This window comes from Tenebrio molitor, chromosome 3 (assembly GCF_963966145.1).
Source record: "Tenebrio molitor chromosome 3, icTenMoli1.1, whole genome shotgun sequence".
Taxonomy (NCBI): Eukaryota; Metazoa; Arthropoda; class Insecta; order Coleoptera; family Tenebrionidae; genus Tenebrio; species Tenebrio molitor.
In genome coordinates, this window is record NC_091048.1 from 23,839,602 (window position 1) to 23,860,693 (window position 21,092).

The window sequence follows — 21,092 nt, forward strand, 5'->3', positions numbered from 1 at the left end:
TTTTTTTGTCGGAAACATTTTTTCCATATTTTTTTCATGTACATTTAAGCATCCTCGATAAGGTAGTAAGTAGTTTGTACGCCAATTTTGGGACACCCTGTATAAATAGGTAATTGTATATTATGTACAAGTAAAATGAAATAACAAAGAATGATCTAAGAAAACGCAAAAAATGAAATAAGAACATATGAAAGGATTTCCCTTGCCATTCAACGTGGAAACGCTGCAAGCATTCGGGGCACTTTTCCAGATTCCGCATTATTGTCGGAAATTTTTGCATTGTAAATCAAAAATGTTATGCAATTATGTTATCAATTCATACATGTTTTGAAATAAATAGATGTTATGTACCTACATGTGACCAAAAGAAAAATGAAAATTATCAATAAATTTGAATAAACAAATAAAGCACATTTTGAGTAGCATAAAAGACGTTGATTATATACAAAAGACAGAGACATTAAGAAAATAAAAAAAAAAGTAAACCTTAATAAGTGTAAATAAGAAATTAGTAAAATTAATAAAAGAATGGATAAATGAGTAAATGGAAAAACTAAAATGCAATATTAAATTTGCAAAAAGTTTCTTTTATTTTTATAAGTATTTCAAAATATAAATATCTATGCAAATTTCTTGCAAGTTAACTAGGACATATGTATTGCGTTATTTATGACAAACTTTATTGATTTAATATAGAAACGAATAAAAACAAATAGCAAAACTAGAATGTTTGTTAATAAATGTTTTGAAATATTGAGATTGAAACTTACGAGAAACTTCCCTAAAACTGACACCACGGGGAATGGAATATTGTCCGCTATACAGAAGCGTCTGCTTTTGGGAGAAAAGTGAAAAATTTAGGTGCAAAAGGCAATTTATTTTGCTACAGAAAACATTAAGAAAAAATCAACGAAAATGTATAAGTATGTATTACATAGCATTGTATACATAAACAATGTACATATGTATTTAAAAAAAAATAAAGATACATATTATGTATGTATCTACATACAGGGTCGCTAAAAAGTATGGACACAGCTAAGTATTTTCAGGACGGTTTACCAGAATTTGCTGAAATTTGGCACAGAGTTAGAAGTATTTAAAGTCCATCATCTGAGTGTTTTTCAATTTTCTAACATCATTTGTTTTGAAAATACAAGGCTAACTTGATTTTTTTAAATGGCACGGAGGGTCAAATTTAATATTTTTGAAAAGAGTATTTTTTTCTGAATTCAGTGATGCAACACATGGCCACATCGCCGCCATTTTGAACATCTTTTTTCCCATAGAAATTATGTATTTCGTGTTTAAATGTTTTTTTTTTTTTATTAAAATCTATTCTGATTCAGTTAAATGTCTTATTTTTACACTTGTTATTAACTTTTATTTATTTTTTGGTGAAAGTACAGGCGCCAAAGAACTAACTAACTAAGATAAAGGCAACATTTTCAAGGGTAACTAAATTTTACATTTTTTCAAATTTCATTAATTCGATAATTTTTTATAAAGTTTCAATTAAAATAAGATATGCATGTGTTACATCACTGAATTCACAAAAAAAAACTCTTTCCAAAAGTATTAAATTTGACCCCTGTGCCATTTAAAAAAAAATCATATTAGCCTTGTATCTTCAAAACAAATGACGCTAAAAAATTGAAAAAACCTCAGATAATAGAATTTTAGCACTTCTAACTGTGTGCCAAATTTCAACAACCTATACTAAACCATTTTGAAAATATTTAGTTGTATCCACACTTTTTAGCGACCCTGTATATACTATACACAGTGGCGTATTATAAATCTAGGAATTTGAGATTTCGATAGTGCAAATCTCAGCGGAAATAGCTTTCTTCGGAAAACATTCGTTGTGGTGAGCTGCGGTCTGCTTTAGAGAGATTTTTGTGGTCAGAAATTGCAGAAATTGAATGAAAAGACTGTCCGCGTCCATTATTGGGAGTGTCCGTTTTATAGAAGAATTCAATGCGAAGAAACTAATGGGGAATTAGAATTTGTTCGCTCAAGGGAATTGTCCGCTGTTCAGAAGTGTCCGTTAAGGGAAATTTCACTTTATTACTGTCTAATAATCTGGTTAAAATTATCTAACCACAACTTCTCATCTGGAATATTTGCAATTATTTCTCTACCACTTCATTTTTGGGTCAACCCAGTAGAATAAGAACCATTCAGCCTGAAATTCACAGATTCAATTAAAATGACATTTTTCCATTTACTCTAAAGGAAACATTGAGTAAACATTCATTTATAAAATGCTTCATCCGTAGTGACAGAGCCGCAAACCCCTTTACTACCGTTTTTAACATTTCGTGATGAAGTTCAGTCAGTGATTTTTATTTTGTATTCAATTGTTTGTAAGTAAGTTATTTTTTTTAATTAATATTATTTATTTATTTTGATATAACTTTATTTGGTTTCTTCCCACCTTTTTGACAAATATTTTCAGGTTAACGAGTGAATATTAATAAATAATAATAAATGTCCTATAATGTAGAGATTACAGCGCTATAGCAGACATTTCGTTACTGGTGTCCGTAAATTTTCGACGCGATTGTATATTAAGTTGCCTACCCAAAACAAGAACATTTACAATAACGGTAAATTACTCATTCGGTAGAAACTAGAAACAGGAAAGATGTATCCTTTCCTGGGAGCAGTGTATTTATAGGTAATTCTATTTAAAAGTTAAATAATTTAATGTTAAGTTAGTCAAACTAAAAAACAAATTGATTTTTCAAAAACGCTTGATTTATTAGGTCGATGCCAGTGATTTATTGACACAACACTTGCATTTTAAATCAGATTTCTATAAATAAAAAAAAAAATCAGACGTAAAATTATTAATAAATACACCTGAAGACGTTTAAAATCGCGTCGAAATGACGTAATTGGCTACATTTTAAATGTTATAATAATAAATAAATCGAATAACATCAGATGACTAATAAAGATGTAGACCGATGGACCAATTAGTGCTATTGCAATTATAGAGTTTTCAAATTGTGACAAATATGGCATTTAAATGCGAGATAAATAAAAATTAATTCGTTTGCAACATATTATTAAATTTTTTAAAATAAGAAACGAAAAAAAAACAGAGTTGGTGATGACAGAATAATATCGGGTGTACAAATAAAATCCTGGGCTGGGAAGGCGTTAGAAACCGTCAATTATTTTGCTTTTTTAAAGCGTACATTGACAGTTGCAATTAGAGCATGTTGAAAACTAACCTAAAATGTGTAAAAAAAAAATGTTTCTGTTTCTTTTTCTTTCTTTGCAACCTTTTATATTAAAAATAGAATAACTAACAATTCCTATTCTCGAAGGAAATATCTAAGGACACCCTTTGCTAAAAATAAACATGATCAATCATGTGGTGATTAAACATACACAAATGTCATTCGTGTCGAATGGCGGGAAATTCAAACTTTACACTATTCCACTGGCTTACTTTTTTCAACACCTACTCAGCCTAGGTTTTCATTTGAACGCATGTTATATTATGTTCCTGTATTGCAATATTTTGTTAGAAAAACAAAAAAGTAAAATTCGAATAAGTTAGTTTCCAAGTAAAAATATGTCATTTCAAAAATCCATTGTCAAGCGAGAGACATACGTAAAATTTTTACCCACACTTTGATGTTCCTAGATCTAGTTGCAATCCTGTGAGTTTATGTAAGTATTTATTTGCCTTGTTACCTCTCTTGCTCTCAATTTATAAAAAGAAAACTCAAAATTTTAAGGGTTATTATAATAGTATATTATTATACGAGTTTAACAAGACGTTGTATTATCACATGAGTGTGTTTAAAGCACGACGAGCGTAGCGAGATCAGAGTTGTAATCCGGTAGTGGCTTCACTATCGACTCTTCAACGCCAACTTCGACGCCAAATTTAAAAACATTAAAAATACCAGTTATGTATTATAATGTGTTTTTAATTAAATAAACGTCGTGAACCAAATAATTGGATTTAAGAATGTTTTACTTGTTAACTATTTGTTGATCGACAAAAAGTCGTCTAATTTTGTCGTTTAAAAAATTCTAATTGCTGTTAAACATTGTATAATAACTTAAGAACGATGAACACACACTTTAGTAATAGAACATTTTAACAGCAAAATTTTACACTAAGCTCTTTATCACATTTAAGTTGTTAAGAGGTACTAATTTTGTTTGTAATTTTGTTTGAGTTTTCACCAAGTAGTACAATTTAAAAGAAAATCAGTATTCAATACAGTACGAATTTGCATTCAACTAGTCAACACAAATTACGAGTTTACAATGTTGGTTATCTATTAATTGGGACTTGTACTCGGCTTTGTATATTTTCCAACCACAAATATATAAATCGAAATGGACAATTCGAACAAGTTTTTCAGCAACACAAAATAAATGTCATAATTGCAAATACAGACCGCCAAAGAACTCCGCTCGTTAAAAGCCACGAAATAAATCGAGCGACTTTTTTAAAAAGTTTCGAATTTATTGGCGATGTCGAAACAGCCAAAATCCCAAACCATGACCAGTCATGCTTGAATAATGTATTTTTAACAACCGGTGTTGATTAAAAATGTAAATACCCTCCTAACAGAATCAGGCTATAACAACAATCTAATATTTTTTAATCAGCACGATTTAAATAAGGTACAAGTGCGCAAAAATAAATCGATCCCATCTATTTCGGCGATTTCACATTTTCGGCGAGATACTTAATAGATTTCTATGGGCGGCAAAAAACGCTCCTAGACCATTTTACCAAACAAAAATTCGGCTATTAAGCCGTGAATTCGACTTTCACAACCAGAAAAAAGAGTAAACAATGAACGGTTCCGTGCGATTAAATAATATCCGAAAAGTGGACTGAACGCAGATCTCAATTAACATGAAACAATACTGCAATTACACCGATTTGTTCTCGTTGGTCAAACTTGTTATTACCGGAGGATGCTCGTGCGCAGCTTGCCGTTGTGGAAGAACTGGTGCCATCACCGAGGGAAATTTGAGGTTGTTTTGGGGTTTTCTCGCTTACGTAGAAAAATAGCAGAAACGGTCGGTAATTATGTCATCACTCTTCCTTTTACTCGGGCTAAATATGGGCATCACCACGTGGTGGTTTGATGAAACGTATTAATTTGTCAATGGTTTCCGTTTTTTTTCCTCGAGTCCATCGTGAAACTGCGGGGAACGTAACCTTGACACTCGGTATAATAACAATATTCGGCACCAATTAACGATTTCACGAAATAAAGGACGCAAAGGAAAAAATCCTCATCAACCAAGCCGACCAGAAATCCCAACGGTTAGCGGTCAAGGGCGCTCGAGGATTTTCCTTCTAATAAATACATAATATCATTTTAACAAGCATTTGCTGACTGGAGAAGGTTTCAGCACTTCTAACGGATTCTTCACAATTTTGTAATGTGGACAAGGTGTCTGGTTCCCAAATTGATTATCGCCGCCTTTTCGACACTCCAATCCGAGTAAATCGAGGCCTCGAAAAAAGTGCGCTCGGTTTAAATTTTTATATAACTCCCCAGAACACAACTAAATTTAGAATTGAGTACACACGTCGGTGCAAAAAATCTAATTACCTAACGTATGAGTGATATACTTACTTTAATAGAGCCTGTTCAGTCGTTTTCATAAAAACTGTGTACTTTCCATTAATGGGCGTAAGTAGGTAGGAACATATCGGATACTGCATAGTAATTTGATTTCGTAAATAGTTGTAAGATCGAAAAAATTACTTTCGCTCAAAGTAGAAGCTGTAAAAATTAATTGATATAACTGTATTTCTAATTCGCTCCGACTTTTTCTAGTTTATTGACAAAATGTTATATAAAGCTCGATTCTTGCAAGTTAAGGCGAATTTATTGGATTATAAAACCGCGAATCGCATTGCGACGATGTAATTAATTATGTGCTAAATATTTGTTTTACCCAATTCGCGCCTACTTAATTTTCTCAACTAGTTATGTGCTGGACGGAAAGCATAAAAAATTACTGGTTGTTAAAAGTAACACCTGCTAATTATATTCTTCACGTGAAGATTTCAAAAGAAATTGTTGAGTATGTGAAAAGCGTTTATCAAAAAGGAACAAACTTCTTTAAGCCACATTGTAAGATACTGAATTTTTTTCATACAAATGTCTTAGCTCTAACGTTTCCTTTGTCTGAGCATCCCTTTAAAGGCACTATGCAAGAAAGAATCAATTTTTATACTAAAATGACGGAAGTATTGTTACATTAAACAGTACTTTTTATGCAGTAAATAGTGCATCTTAAAAAAAATTAAGTTGGTATTTTTTCTGTACAGGGTGGGGCATAGGTTACGCCCAGGCGAGACATTGCGACTTCTAATTAATTGAAATTGGCGATATTTTATATACCTAACTAATTATTGATAAGGTATATTTGACAATCTATTTAAATTTTTTTGTTAATATGTAAATAAGGCCGTAATAGTTTTGTTGGTTTTCTCATATTAACTGTTAATTTACCTATAAAGTTTTTAGACTAAATGACTTGGTTGGCTAAATAATTCTCTTTTTTATTTAAACGCAAACTAGACGCATGGTTTAGGCCAAAATGGTATAATTTGCCAACAAAAGGATCATTCAGTGGCCGACCGTTTTGAAGCCTCTTATTTACAGCTTTGCTATAGAATTGATAGTTCCCATTGTCACCTAAATTTACATCAGCACAAGTAGCAGGTCATAAATAAAAATGATTTTCAAAGTTAAAATGTAAAATTGCCTTTAATTTAAAATCTAAGTGGTGTTTTTTCCGCTGATTTGAATAATGAATAATTATAGGAAGTGAATTTGGGTAGGTTAGTATAAAAATCACAATTTGACTTATTGGTTGAAATTGACTTTTTCTTTTTTTTTTGGCTCTGTTTGTAAGTAAAAATTATCAAAAAATTATGAAATGTACCTTATCAATACCCAGGTAAGTGTGAAAAATTTCGACAATTGTATTTAATTAGAAGTCGCGATTACTCGACTCGAAGATTTTAAAAAATAATTTATTTTGCAAATTACATTACTTTCCTCTGACATGAAATAAGTATACATATTACAATCACAAGACCTCATAACTATAAAGATTTTGGTCAATGTCAGCTCTAAAAATAGTTTGAATTATTATTACTTCAAAATACTACTTTTACTAATTTTTATAAAATATGTGATATTCAAAATATTCCAGTACAAATACCAAATACTGAATATGACAAAATACATTAAAAAATATTTTTCAGAATAACTAACAAAGATTACTTAAAGGAAAAAAACTCTTCTGGAACTGCTGAATGCTAATTGGATGGATTTGAAAATAAACTAACACTGAATAATTATTTAAATATTAAAAATATTAAAAACAAGTTTTTAAAATGGATATAAAATATGTGCTAAAAATAAAATACAAACACTGAAAAAAAAAAGAAACAGAAGCCAATTTCTTTATCAGATAGTGAATGATTAATAGAAACTTTCGAGGATCAATTAAGTATATTGATCTCGTTAAGCAACTTTTTTAAATGATATTATATTTTAGGAGATTATAAGTTTCAATAATAATCATAAATTCATAAGAGTACTTTTAAATCAACCAATTACTGGAAAGTTCGTTATTTTTTGTTATCAGGTGTTTAATTAAACACCTGGCAACTGGCGTTGAAGATTCGATTGTGAACGCACCACGGATTATGGATTACGGATTAGCTGTTTCACGTTTTGCTTTGTTTGTGTTTTTACTCTGCAGACTGACGAGTGGTACGTTCACAATCGACTTTTCAAAAACAGATATTCAAGGCACTTTAGTATACTGGGTGCCCAAAACTCAATGGGGCAATGTCAACTCATGTTAGAAAACAATGGGAAAAATAATTAAAAAATTCTATAAGTATGTACTGTCGCGAGCAATAAATTTTGGTCGTCACTGTCATTTCAAAATTTGGTTAGATTGTCAAAAATGTAAAAAATTTCCCTGCCTGTCAACAAAGTGTCAAAAAATTGAAAAAAAAAAAGATTGTGTCGTAAAGACGCACGATAGAAGTGAAACTTTTGTATTACAGGAAAATCAGAATATTGTAAATTATCACTGATAGATGCAAGAGGCGGTGGCTGAGCCGAGATGCTAGTTGCTGGTTCATTGTCTTTATTATTTACACCGTTTTTTTCACATTCTGAACTGTCACTTCACTCGTACATTTTCTCTCACACCACGCTCTTGTTCTTTCTGCGCCTGACTTAAGCATATTTACAACAAAATTGTATATTTTAACGATAACACTAAACAATATCTATCAAAATGCGTACCTCATTGTTCATTTTTAATTAAAAGAGAGGACATTATCGACAAATGCCGTGAGTGTGACAAAGACAGAAGTATGTATACACAATTTTAAGGGATGTTTGTATCGTCTTAAACAGATTATTATAATTTACATAATTAATTAGACTCCAAATTAAGTGAGATGGAAATATTGGCGCAACCGTTGTGCGAGACAGTGTTTACCCCCACCACTTTTCGTCACACAAAAAGGTTGCCGATCAGAATTTCAAACCCCCCCCATAAAAAGCTTCACTTCAAAAATTATTTTCTCAAAAAGTATACGGGCTACTGACTTAATTCTTTTTTTAAAAACTTTTACAATATCTTAGTTACATTTGACTCGCTGCATGTGTATCGAAATTTTCAACATTTCACATAGGTCCCAGCAGAGTGAAGTTTACGATGCGCATTTTTGATTAATCTAAATTTATTAATTATTTTTTTCAAAACTATCGATATTTGCGAAATTTACGATTCACTATTGGAAGCGCTGTACTTTTTACTACAAATATACAGAAAATCATAATTATAGCTTCAATGGTTGAATTAACACAACGTTAAATGTTACGAGAAACGTAGTTTTTCGGACTACACCTCAACTACGTATAAAGGCCGTTTTCAAAGTTCCGTCCTATTAAAAAAAGTTGTAGATGGCCATTCCTTATGCCCCAAAATGTCCTCTACAAGATAGTATAGGTCTCATTTAGTTATACCTTGGAATCACCTACCCTCAGAAATAAGCGAGCTAGATATGTGATTTTACTCCACTATTAAGTGAGATGGAAATATTGGCGCAACCGTTGTGCGAGACAGTGTTTACCCCCACCACTTTTCGTCACACAAAAAGGTTGCCGATCAGAATTTCAAGACCCTCCCATAAAAAGTTTCACTTCAAAAAATGACAATTAATGTCATACAACATGATGATAGGTTATGATATTTACGACTGTTTTACAATGGAGCATTTTCGATTACGTCAAAGAATGACCTTGACGACCAACATTTATTGCTCGCGACTGTACCTTATAGATTTGAAGAAATGGGGCCTCAAAAGATCCAGCTTTGATTTTGCTTATTTTAAATATTAAAAAAGATTTTGACAATTTGTCTTTTACTAGCCAGTGGCATAATAATTCTGAATTATTGTGATCAGGTTTGCAATTATTTACTTCATTATTTCCAGCATTTCCAAGAAGTGATTTTACGTCGTTTTACCTCACATAAGGTATGACAATATGACTTTGATTTTTCTTTCTTATTTCCATGGATACAACAAAATTGAAATGTTTGCAAATTATTAGGATACCTACATATTGGGTGGCATGCATAAGAATAAGCATTCGCTTATACTATGTATATATTTGTCTTTTTCTATCTAATAGAGTCCATGTATTTCTATCTCTCACTAATACAAGTAAAAGCATTTGCTAATGGTTTATGCATATGACCCATAGTCTATTTTTTAATCAAAGAACCACGACCTGTTGATTTAGGTTTGTAAATATAAAATTTTACTAAATTTACCATGCATCCAATTTCTTTCTGAAAAAATATCGAAACAATATCTTTTGACTAAATGTTTTTGAAATACTGGAATCACAATTACTTACTTGAATATTCCAAATTAATACCTAAATGTATAATTTATTAACTTTTTTCAATGTACCGTAAGTATTATTCTGGGTTATATCTGAGGGAAACCGTAAGTAAAACAAGTATTTTGTGGAAAAATCAAACAAGTAAATTCAAGACTTGCTTTTATTTAATTTTGTTACAACAATTATTACATACTTAAACATAAAAAATAATAATCACCTTATTATGCAATATTTTTTATTTTATGTCTTAATGATATATAATTGTTCATTTTCATTCTAAAATATGTAAATACGAAAGAGTATAACTCCACTACATAACATACTCGTACATAGTAGGATCACCTTTGTTTTACAACTATCGGCTGTTCATTTAAATTTCCCGTCAAAACTGGCTTTGAAGAGTTGATTGTGAACCCACCACTCATCAGTCTCCAGAGTACAAACACAAACAACGCAAAAAATGAGGCTAAGATTTAAACAGCTGATCCGTGATCCGTAATCCGTGGTGCGTTCACAATCGACTCTTCAACGCCAACTTTGGGGATAAATTAATTTAAATGACCACCCGATACTAAAAAACCAACAAAGCGGATCTTGGTACGGTACAACCAAACTTGAATTCTGCTAATGCCGCTCGTTGTAGATATCGGTCGATCATGTGGAAATCTGGGGTTTTACTTTTCCTACCTTACTTCCTAAAATGAAAAATGACCATTGTGCTAATGTAAATATTTTTCCAATAAATGTACAATGTACAACACTAAATACGTTCCCCGTCAGCCTTTTGCTAATAATTTGAATTTTGTAGTTTTGAGTTTGAGCCTTCAGAGCCAAATGCAACACTATAACTAGATTTTGAACAATTCGCCTTGTACTTGATGGTTCGACTATCGTACAGATTACAGACACAATGAGATTCTAGTGTTCCACTCTGTTGAGACGGAAATTTCCTGCCTGTTTGTTTTTCACAATTAGCGGCAAGTCCTTGAAAGAAGTAAAAAGAAACAAGAGAAAAAACAAATCAAAATAAGACGCAACTATATTGTTAAAGCTTATTAACTTTTCAAGTGAATGAATTCTGATCTAGCGTTAGTATAGTGTGTGGTAATGAACTTCGATAACACTGGATGTATTAGTAAAATAAATAAAATAGGAAAAGTGAACTGGAAATCTGGTTCATGAAAGCTACACCCATTAGGCGTAATCTAGGAGATACAACGCTATTGCAAAATACTTGTAATTGGTATATAGATATATGTTATCTGTGGCATTCCAAGAGAATAATAAACACGACACTGTTGATATTAATATATGATTATACAGTGACACTGCAATTAGTTTCTCATAGAAGTCATGTGTAATAAATATATACTCGGACATTTCAACGAGTGGAAGTTTTCCAAATTACAAAATTTCACTCGACATTAATCTATAAAATCGATTGTTACCAAATCTGAATTTTCATTTCAGCTTTCTGTTCTGATCATTAATCGCCGGATGTATCACCGAATCAAAATAATTACGTTACATAATTATTCAAATCGAACAATCGCCGAAAATAATTTTTCGACGGAAAACAGGCCAGAATTTTTCGTACGTGATTTACCACCTCGATTTATTTTCGTAACTATCGAAAGTTACTCAATTTAATTAAAACCGATTACTTACCCAAAATTCCAACTGATTTGCACCCGATAACGTTAATTACTGGACCAAGTACAATTCACCGAAGTTACATAAAACCTGACAATACCTTGTTTCGCCATGAGGGTGAGTGGGTTAACTTAGAATGTAGACTTGGACTACTTTTCTGGTAGAAATCCCAATATTGTTGGTTCTGCAATTAGTCGTCTCGATTTAACTCAAGTAGGTGAATTGTGTGGAAATTAATTGAAACGGACTCGTGGCACATATGTGTATGTAAATTTTTGAAAAAGTGGTTCTGACAAGACAATCCACCTTTTGTTCAACAATGGAGTGGAGAAGTGTTCCAAATGTACAGTCGGATTGGCGCATCCACATACAATAATTTCAAGGAAATGCTATTGTGCCTTGAAACAATAAATTAAGACGTCACCAATCTACAATGCAGATGCAAGATAAACTGAGATCTCATTCATGAAAAGCTTCGGTATTACGCTAGACGGAGCATTAGGACAGGTGCTATTCACTCCTCGCTCTTCAATAATTGATGTCAGCTGGAAGCAATTTATTTGTAGAAATTTCAATTCTCACCCAATTACGATTCCCAGATGTCGCTTTTCTGGAAATGTTAATAAGATTATTGTTATTCATGATCCCACACAAAACAGGTTGACACTTTGCAGAACAAAGAAATTACCCCATGGGAATCTTTGCATCAATTCTGGCCGATAATATTTTATTAGGTTTAATAATAATCGGTGTCAATAGGAATCCGCTGCAATAAATCAACTTTATCTCGACAACCATCAAACAATGTCAGTTTCGACAGTGCATTCGCAGCGCTTTGTTTTAGAGCAAGTAATGATCGGTGGAGTTTTCCAAAACGCGTTCGCGATAAAGCTTGAGCTCATTTACATTTACAAAATTCCTCCAGAAGGATGTTAGTCGAGATACGAGATTAACAAATTAACGTCACGATTTCTTTGGGTCGCGCTAATTGGGACATGTTAGTTTGACGCGAAAATATTTTAATTTTCTCATTTAGAAAATGTTTGTTGTAATAAAGATGAAAGATAATTGTGATTGGGAAAATATGTAGAAAAAACGGAAATTATAATGTCTTGTAAAATGCGGTTTATATGTTTTAATTTACATTTGAAAATTTTTACTTTCGTTTGGAATACAAAGAGTATACTTTCATAGGAACAATGCTTTACAATTCAAAAAGCCTCCTGATATTTCACAGTATCTGATTAAAAATTACAATAAAAATGAATTTGCTTGTTAATTTCCGGGCTATTAATACAACACACATTAGCGATAGTGGGATAAATTTAAAAAGGAAATTTCAACTTCTACACGCGATTTTCAATTTAACAAATTATAAATATTTATTTTCCTTGGGAACGTGTGTGAGCACGCTTTTAAGAACTGCCGCAACTAGTTCATTAATTTCATCAAATCCTTGTTTGTTCTTGAATCTCTCTCATGTTGTCTTTTTCTTGCTATATAATAACTTAAATTATGAATCTTTTTTATAATTACTCCAATCGATAAAAATCTCTTCTTCATTTTCAATTCAAGACTAATTTCTTTTCTTTCTAATAATAGTTATTTATGCAACGAGTTTCTGTGTAAATTGGGCTTTTCTAATTGCCCGAGGGACAAGATTAAAACACGAGCGTAGCCAGGGTTCTAAGGCCTCGAGGGCAATTAGAAAAGCCCAATTTACCCAGAAACGAGTTGCATACAAAATTTTATTGTTTGAAACGACGTCTCTGAAGCTTCCAAATCTTTTTAAATGATTTCGCATTTGCTTTTGACAGTTTTGACAAATTTTTCAAGACCGGTCAGAAATGTAACGTTGAATGTGCGGTTCGTTATCTGCTCATTTTGCTTTAGGGCAGTTAAGAGGCAGTTTACAAAGGAGAAAAATGAGAATTTATATTTTATAGCAACATATTCACGTCATCTTTCCTGCAAAATATTTTTAAGAAAGTTTTAACTTTTAAGTAAGACGTTAAAAAATAAAATATTGTATGCACCACGGGAGATATTCATGTTTCATAACGTACTAATATTTTTATGAGGGTTGGAACGGTTGGGACAGCCATATTTCAATTTTTCTTACTGGTGGGTTTTCAACGTATTAGTGCTCTGCAATTTCTGCGAAATAATGAAAAAAAGGTCGTACCGCTGAGGATTGCCATAAATGTCATTTTTCTTTGATAATAACCATTTTCCTTACCAAAGAAATAGTACCGCAGAAAAGCTAGGAAGAACGAAAAAGATACCTAGATGAGCCTGGAATAAACTTATTTCAGTCCTTTATTTATTCATACTTATTCATTAATTTATTTATTTTTCATGTTATATTGGAATGTTTTTTTGGCAAACTGCATAAAAAGATATAAATGCATAGTCACTCTAAATTATCACAAGAGAGCGTAGCAGCATACGTTCTATCTTAATTTTTAAAATATTTAATCTACTTATCTTTTATTCAAAAATGTACAGAATGTAATATTAAATTATAGAGTTTCTCTCCAAACATCCTTTCCTTCACTGTTGGATTTTGTATAAAATTCTGAAAACAAGGAACCTGTTCAATAAAAAATATGAAATGTCAAAATGAAAGTATCTTCAATCCCACTTTCAGCTTGCACAACGCATCTCAACTTTTGAACAATACGTCTCGCAGAAAACTGTTACAATCAAATGTTTCCGGTACAATATTATCGAACAGTTTTTATAAAAGGTTCAACAGATCATAACGAATCAATAAATAAATTCCAGGAAAAAACACTAAAACGCACAAAAAATCCAGTCGACTTTGCATTGTTATAATTGCCCAAACCGACCTGGAATAAAACCTAATCCGAGGAAAAAACTCGCCCACAATCGTATTATTTCGCTTTATTAACAGGAAATCGCTGACGGTTTTGTCCGAAAACGAATCAACCGTTTTCTTGAAATTTCGAGATGGAACACCTTCTGCAGTGTAAAAAAAGTGGAACGTTTACCTGATCTTGCGGTCGCTTCTTGGAGATGTCTTGGATGGTTACATCTGCAATAATCGCAACGCTTGTGGTTTACCTCAGACGAACTGCTATCTCCAGCACCATCGACACCGGTAGCTTACAAGAACCAGAGTCTTGCTGGGACCCCACGTGTGAACATCTAATTCCAGTAAAGCTCGTGATAATCTGATCGAAGACGTGACGATTCATCGGATGACAGAACCAGATTGGCAAAATGCAAAGGTCACACCGACAATTCGGGAGAAAAGTGAAAAAGAGTTTCCGAAAGGAGACGACAATCTCTCTCATCGGTAAAAAGTGTGTCGCTTAAAACGCACCAATAAAACTTGTTTAAACAAGAGCAGTAAAAGCAATTATGCACGACGTTTGATTGACGCCGTCAGAAATATGCATTTTCCAGAGGGAAAAAAGCGTGAACTGATAAATTAATGACAAGTCGTGAAATAATAATTTCAAACGGATTAAAGTGTACAACATCGCACTAATTAAATTACAATACGGATACGACGTTTTTGTGAAAGGTGCAACAGCTGATTTCAGGTTCGGGGTCATTTTTGATTGTTCGGATATTAAATCGAGTAATTAAAAGGGAGGTTAGTGGACCATTATCGCCTTTGATCTTTCAGTTCGTTATTAACGACTCGGGCGGATTTTTTGCGAGTAATTAGAAACATAATTGATAGCCAAATCACCACCAGCTCGAGCGGTCCAAACGCGGTATCACAGTAATAACATTATCACCTTGAAAGGCTGTACAATTTAATGATTATAATTTCAGCCGACAATTCGAAAAGTTGACGTTTATTTATCATAATAATTATAGCGAGCTGCTCAGGGTGTCGGTCGTAATTATGGCTTTACAAAATCGTATTTTTGATTTTGACATAATGGTATAAAAACAAGATCAAAAAGTAAAAGTGCACCAAATTCCTGATGGCTGAAAAAGTAAACGTTCCAAAACGGGACAGGTAGAGACTAATTAAAATAAAATAATGAATTATTACAATTGCGATCTTATCAACGGTAAAATGCAGTCGAAATGTATTTGTAAAATATGATCGCAATAAAATGGTGATTATCGTGGCTTAAATAGCGCAAAATTAAGCGTTATGTAAAATTGCTTCGTTGGATAACACTCCTTTGTTGAAGGCTTTCGGGTTCCGGTACTAAGGCCGAACAAAAGGTTTTAACAAGATTATTGTAGAAATTAATCTGTTTAAATGAAATGTTACGTAAGCGAAATTAGTTAATCCTAATTATTCTGTGTTAAAAAATGGCTGATATTTATCAGATATTGATTATATTATTGATGATGTGAGTTATCACTTGTCATTCATTAGTAATTCATTATGTATTTTAAAAATTAGCACTACATTTTTTATCAGGCAAAACTGTTATTTTTGTTTTTTTAATATTCGACTATAAAAGATAAAAATACGGACCATAATTTTTTTTTTTTTTGAAATACCATTAATTGATAATAAGTAGTCATTTCATTGTCAATAAATATATCATTGCAAAACATTCTCAAAACCCAACTACCAGATAATTGCTTCAGGTTATCGAATTTCTCAAGTCCATAAAAACCATAATTTGCATGTTGTTCGTGCAAAAATGATTATGCATAGTTAAAATACAATAAAAAAGAAAAGACGATAACGGGACAACTACCGCGAAAAGTACAACAGATGAAGAGCAGGTAATTGTCCTGTCACCATAAATTTTGTAAATAAGTAAGTAATTAAATTATATTGCAAATAGAAAATTTATAGTTTTGTTGGCAAGCTGATAGTATTATATTATATTATGTTATGAGGAGTTTTATGTGCTGCGACTGCGGCCAAAGCACATAAAACCATTTTTGCTCCGAATAACATATACAGTGTGGAATAAAATGATTTACATTTAGTTACCTTTGGAATTTTTGCACATGTAAATTTTCCTGTACCGCTCTACTTTTTTTTTCGAAGTGCCGAACTATTAGTTCTATCAATAAATGTCTCCAATCGAATTAACAATTGTTACAATTTACTAAATTGAATTAACAAAGGTTGGTGGCCACTTTCAACACTAGCTGTGACTTGCTTTTGTTAGCTTCATTTTAATTTCAATCCCAACTTTGCATTCATATCATCCCTTCGCAATAAATCACATTTGGAATTTGGATATATATTTTGAGGTTAGGCTTTCTTTTTTTTTTGTAGAGCGGCATTTCGTATTTTTACAAGGGTAATGCAAAGGTAACTAGATGTAAATAATTTAATTCCACATTGTACTATTTTGTCTTCAAACCTTCATAACAAATTATTTAAGAAATGTTAAGAAACCAGGTAGGAGACTGGGTACACTGATAAATTGATATATAATCTATTTTTTAATCAAAGAACCACAACACCGCAATTTACACCCAAAATAGAGCTGACAACATTGTACACTTTTGACATAGGGTGAAAAATATCATCGTATAAAAATTGAGGTTATTAGAGATATTAGTAGCGCAGCATGTTAATAAAGTTAATAACAACTAATTTGAGAGTTTAATAAATGTCATACTTTGCGAGGCATTTTTAACAACACGTTCAAATTTTAGCTGCGAGTTTGCGTACTTTCAAGGACATTAAAAATGACAGACGTTGGCTGGTATAGCCAGTAGATATCATTAAATTCCCTGAATTTAGTAAAATTTTATATTTATACCTAAACCTAAATCAACAGGTCGTGGTTCTCTGATTAAAAAATAGACTATAGCTCGTTTTGCAAAGCGTTACTATGACTATGACTAGAATAAACAACGCTGTGAACAAAATGCGAAATAATTATCCGTCTGTCAACCCGTTTTAATTTGACTAGATTTTGTAAGTACGTTTTGCAATAATGTACAAGTTTCTTGATTAAACATTAAACCTTATGTATTCACTTCAGCTTTCAATATCTCACATTCAGACACGAATTTGTTACAATTTGAAGTAGGAATTTCAAATGATTTAGCTAGTTTACTTCACAGCCGCTCATCAGCGGAGATAATAACTTCACGGACGCTGGTCAGCTCGTTAGATGCCGTGGCAATGAAGTGACACTTTAGCACTATCAATGCCGCAGTATAATGTGATAATTTACGGACGTTTGAAGAAAAAATGATTGTAGTCGAAGTAGGTCATGCCCATGTTATTACGTTTTTGCCGCTTTCATGTGAACTGTCAGTTGTGTCGCTGCCACTGTCATTTTTTAGGTGAAAAGTGCGGTGATGAGGATTTTATTTATTTTTGTTAAATTAACGATTGAATCCAGAAATATTGAGTTGTTCTACAATCAATTTTAAAAATATTGAGTTGTTTTGCACCCAATTTAACACATCATTTTGATGATTTTTTTATGTGGAGCGGCAACCATAAATTTTACATTCAGTTTTCACGCCTACTTCGACTACAATCATTTAGAATAACTCTGTACATTCATATTCATATTTCCATTGCTTTACAGGAAGATAAATTAAAATACATACACATTTTTCAGTGTTAACCAATTACAACAGTGCCAACCTAAAATGAACCGTTCAGAATATAGCACGAAAACCCGAACCATATAATTCGAAAGAGACAGCCCAATCAAAATCATTTGTCATTACCAATGAACTTTCCAGACATTAACCCACTTGAATATGCACTCGCGATAACTGATCTCAGCAGCACTTCTTTTTGTTTTGTAGCAGCGTAACGGTTTATTTTGGACGATACTGGTCATATGCAGTTAAATGACGCAATTTGAGAAAATTAAATTCTGCCGCAGATTTAATTACTTTGAATATTATTCTTTCCAAATACCGGTTACAGGTTTTCTTCTTGTGATTAAATGTGACCAGAATAGGACGTGGTAAAAAACCGAGAGCAGTAGAAATCCATCAAGTTAAAGCTTTAAAGGAAGTAGATATTCTAACCGAGAGATTGCGTGGACCGTGGAGAATCAATCGCAGTTGTCCTGTAGTCGATAAGTTCGCAAAGGAAATGTAACAAGAAGGGTTAACAGCAATTGACAAGAAATATTCTGCGTAGGCTTTCGATTTGTCAGTAAAGTTATACAGACTCTTGAAGCTTCAGCAGGTTTGAAAATAATACCAGGAACAATATAAAGTGTGAGCTTCTATCAGTATTGTTATTGTTATGGTCTAACCCACAACACACCCGGTGACACGGCATTCAGGCCGTAATATAAGCAAGAATAAACTATTTTAATATCTATCTTCTTACATTAAAATCACCCGATTCCGCGGTACAGTGAGTACAATGTCCTCTTGTTCCATCTTTAAAAAAATCACCACTGACGTGGGTGAACTTTGTCCTGTAGCTTATCCATTTTTAAAGTTGTAGCCTTTTACCTGACTTTATCCCCCCATACCAGTGATCCATAAGTCATGAATGATCGGTATCGCTACCTTAGTGTATGGCCGGAGGACCATCTTAGGTGTTTCCCCAAGTCCCAAATTTCTCTTAATTAGGTGTTGATACTTTCCAAATGGGAAACAAATGTCGATTTGGTGTCAAAGTTCGAGTCCCTTCAGATGAAGGTTTTTTTTCTTTGAGAAAACAATCACTGAAGGTACCTGAAAGACCCTCACTCGTGCATCACGTTTCTGCAGTGTTCAAGGCTGTTCTACTCCGCCTGCAGAAAAAATCACCTGTGAGTGTTCGTCACAGAGAAGCAAATTTTCATTTGAATGAGGAATGAAACAATGATTTTTTGGCAGAAAAAAAAATTATACAAATTTGGATGGTCCTGTTAAATTTTGTTTCTATTGCTGTGACCTAAGAAGACAATGATCAGTAATTGATCACACATCATAATAAGATTCGTGGTGTGATGTAAGAAACCGCCTTTCCTAAAGACCCTGTACATTAGGAAATCCTTAATAAAAAATAAGCTACATAAAATTACAAACAACTCATAACAACAACAAAACTAAACAACGACGCTATTATGAAAGAAATCTAATCGATATTGCAACATGGTCATGCTGAAATTCACAAGGCACGATTTGTAGATGTTGTTTTGAAGAAGAAAATCTGAGGTTTTGGCTCAGTTTTTGCTGTAACTTACACATAAATAAAAAATTGGAGACATTGTAAAAAACAACTTTTACCAAGTAAAATATTTTATTTCGTTTTAGGGTCAAAAGTATGATATTTCCTCCCTAGAGAGCAAAAATAATAACGTCAGATTTATCAGAAAATAATTTATATATGTATTAATATTAATTATTGTTCTTAACATGAAATATTACTTTAACGTTGTTCTGTTTGCTTGAAAATCTCCCGTAATTCACTCTATTTCGAACTTCTGTTTTGATTTATCTGGTAATAAATCCAATTATACCACTTCAGTAGCTTCAAGGATATTTTGAAGGACCATTTCCTCAAAATCACTACCGGAATCCGTTCTTTCAAAATTCACAAAAAGGAGACACAACCAGCACAAATACAAAAAACAGTTTATAAAACGCACCTTGATAACGGCAAGTGTGCTCACTCTGATGCTCGAATTTTGAGAAAATTACAGAGCCCGTGGAAAAAGTTTCGAAGCGTTTATTATCAGTCCGCATCTCTTAGGATAGTTTTCACGTGGCTTCTGTAACCGCATACCAAACGTTTAACTTCAAATTCCTATCACTTGAAAATGGAAAATGTTGTAGCAAAGATGTTGTTGACAACTCTCAAATTATTTAAGCTGTTAACCATCTGCAGCACGCTTTTCAGAAAGTTTTTACGATAATTGAGTGGGCAATCTGACGAACGATAAAAGCATGTAATGGTAAATGCACCTTCAATTAATACTCAACGCTCATGTACTCACACACGTTATTACTTTTAAAAACTACGTTCATTCTAGTTTACTAAAAGTATTCAACCATTTCCTCATTGCTCTTGAGCACCGACTGCCAAAACGATCCAACAAATTACTAACATTTTTTACTCGCACAAAAAATGTGCCAATAGCATGCGTGCACGCTTGATGATTGATGATTATCTGGCGATTTTTAATTTTGAGTATTAGTTTTGAAAATTGCACGACTCAAATTTCAACAATATCGGCGATGACCTCTTTGATTTAATAATTCTACAAATAAATTAATTTTTGACGTCTTGATAAATATCTGCCCGATTTTCACCTTGACATACACTTGGGGGGCAATTCAATATGGAAACAATTTCAAATGCATACTTAATTCGTTTGAAACTATTTAAGCAAGACATTGAAATTATAATTATTAACGAGATTAAATGAAATTGTTACAGGTGAATTAGTAGCGAGTGCAACGGTTAGGTTTCGCCGCAAATGACACCAATCCATGCATCAAACACCTTTTCAAGTAATTTATTGGCCAAGCTTGCAAGTTGTGACATTTTCTCACTTTTCCCCGAGTCGTTGCCATTGACCCTAGTTGCTATAACTGTTCAATTAT

The 21,092-nt window shown here is 32.5% G+C and overlaps 1 long non-coding RNA gene across 1 annotated transcript; it reads right to left on the reverse strand.

The window, feature by feature from the left end:
• Positions 1-10,099: 10,099 nt before the first annotated feature.
• On the reverse strand, positions 10,100-15,935 carry LOC138127168 (uncharacterized). The gene is made up of 2 exons (XR_011158132.1): positions 12,092-15,935; positions 10,100-12,034 (listed from the first exon to the last, which is right to left on the reverse strand). It is a non-coding gene; the product is annotated as an uncharacterized lncRNA (long non-coding RNA).
• Positions 15,936-21,092: the final 5,157 nt, after the last annotated feature.